We start from the raw sequence: 2,656 nt of genomic DNA on the forward strand, positions 1-2,656 counted from the left end.
ATGTGAATACATGTCCACTTTGCATGCACGTGCACAAGCCATCTCATGCCATGACAGTCCCATTATAATGTGTTGAGAGGGCGAGGGCCAACATGTAGCACCAAATCTATTTGTGGTTTACTCATGGCGGGCCACCACAAATACTGTAAATTAATGTAAAAGCGTCTCGCTCCACGTGAATGGAGTAAAAAGTAAAAGTAAAAAGTATTTTTGGCCTAAATTAGGAATTTTCAAGCATAGTGTTGCAGGATGGACTTGGTCATCCAGTATAATAGTGTTTAGCTGCTGTGGCTGTTAGCCAATTATGACATTCAATTAGTCAAGCGTAGGTAGTTATTGTGGCCCTACTGTCATAGAGTTCCTGTTGTGTGCTTGTGAAACGAGTGGTTCGCTTCAAGCTGTCTCGTTCTCCCGGTGCTGCGGTTGACAGGTACGTGGTCCTGCAGGTGTTTGTGGTGTTCAGCCACCTGTGTAATCTTTTCAAGATGTTGACAGTTTCGACACTGGTGTATGGTGCCTGATCTCCCCTTTCACGTCACGGAAACCTTGGCGACGTGGAGCTGTGGCAGCGTACTAGTCCAGCGCTCCCCTCCACCGGCGTCCGTGCTCACGACACCTCCCCTGTGTGCGTGCGGGAACGAGCTGCCGCCGCTTGCCTTCGGATACAGAGTTTGGTTTCAAATTTTATCTTGTGGACGGGCTTCACGCCTTGAAATGGTTTGGCCCTTGTGACCCAGTTACCATAAGACGTTTTTGAGTTATTATATTTATTACTTTCGTTAATTTGATTGGTTTGATTCTTATTTGGTGTGTAGATTACATATTTGCTTTGTTATTGATTTTACTTTTTCCTCGCTGTGGGTTTGCAGCGTTTTTGAGTTTGAACTTGGTATTTTCACAATCTTTGTCCGCTGTGGTAACTTTTAGTGCATTTTTAACAAAAAAATAACTTTGTATACTTGGAAACTTAAAATCTATCTCATGAACCTTGTATTGTCACAATAACAATGATTAAATGAACTAAAATACAAATATGAGGCAGTCAAAGATGCTGCCATATACTGTAGTATTCTACACTGGTCACTAGGTGTCAGTAATGTTACAATGAGACAATACAAATATGTACAGGAAGTATAATGCGACTCCCCAGGAAGTACTGTATGGAACAGGAAGTAAAAAAGGAAAACAAGGAACTCTCCCAATGCTAACACGAGTGAGTCTATATTTATGTCTCATACGGCTTATTTTCGCTTATGTTTACTATTTTGGGTAATGTGGTGTAAAGATGACTATAGGGGTGTTATTTCATGTCTAGAGGGCTCTAACAATGTTTTAAAAAAATGTATTATGAAGGTCGTAAAAAGGTTTTCTATGCTCTAACTACAAAAATATTCCATTTATAAACAAGGAATCCTTCGCAGAAATTCACGTACCATAGTCTGGAACCAATTTACCACGATAAACGAGGGATTACCGCATGGGAAACACTGACTATTGCGGAACCGCTGAAACTTGAAATACTTCAATGTGAGACCTTTAATTTATTCAATCCCAGCCATTGTTCAAAAGACAACCCCTTCAATAGCGGCCATTTTAGACCATTTTGACTGATCTTTCAAGGCAAACAGAATATTGTGTTCTATGGTTATATAAACATGGAACCTACCAAAAGAAACATTACACTCCCGTCTTTCATTGGAAAAAAAATGCGTTTCTACCTTTTTCCGTTGATTAGTAATCAGCAGTAGAACATAGGTATGTTTCAGGAAAATATCAGTTCCCACAAAAAAAGGAGAAAAGCAGCTTCTTGAGAAAGATACATTTTAAGCATAACTTTGACTTTGAGACAAAGATGTTTTGCTTTTGTGACAGCTCAAATATCTAAACAACTACACCACAACATAAAAAACACAAAAAGAAGTTGTTTTACATCAAAATAACCATTTATTTACAAAAATAACACCATCAATTATTTACAATTTTCACTTTTGGAACTGAACTATGTGTGCGCATGCGTGCGTCGCGCATGTGTACAATTTCCCCACAATGAGTAACCTTCTGCACGATACACTCCTCCACACTCTCTTACTTCCTTCTTCCTGTCATGTGTGATTCTTCCATCTCTTATCACATGCACTTCTGCCACCTTGTGGCCATTTTTATGGCTTAAAAGTGCTCTAAAATGAAATGCATTAGTGGAGAGTTGCATCATCACCTCTTGTAGCCTCTCACGTAAGAAAATGTAAGAGACGTATAAATATGAATAAAAGTAAAACATTATAAAAACGTGTAACTACGTCTTTGGTACTGAATGTGTTCAAAAACTAAGTCTCAGTTTTGTCTTCATTTTTCTGGAGCTGCTGCACCTCAGCCTTTCAAAGACGCTGATCTGGCGTATTAAAAATGAAACAATCTCCTCCGCACGAGTAAACACGCAGTCAGTCCAAGCTGCCATGAATTCACCTTTCTCACTGACATGACCTCACAGTTAATCCCGTCCGTCATGCGGCACCATCCCTCGCCTCCCCACAGCGGCTTAAGTAAAACGATGAAAAAAAAAGTCACACGCACGTGTGTCTGACTAATGTGTAAACGATCCACACCGAAAGAACTGCAGAGGCATCAAGTAACAGTCAAGTGTTTCCTTACATCTAAG

This window comes from Dunckerocampus dactyliophorus, chromosome 9, assembly GCF_027744805.1.
Source record: "Dunckerocampus dactyliophorus isolate RoL2022-P2 chromosome 9, RoL_Ddac_1.1, whole genome shotgun sequence".
Lineage (NCBI taxonomy): Eukaryota > Metazoa > Chordata > Actinopteri > Syngnathiformes > Syngnathidae > Dunckerocampus > Dunckerocampus dactyliophorus.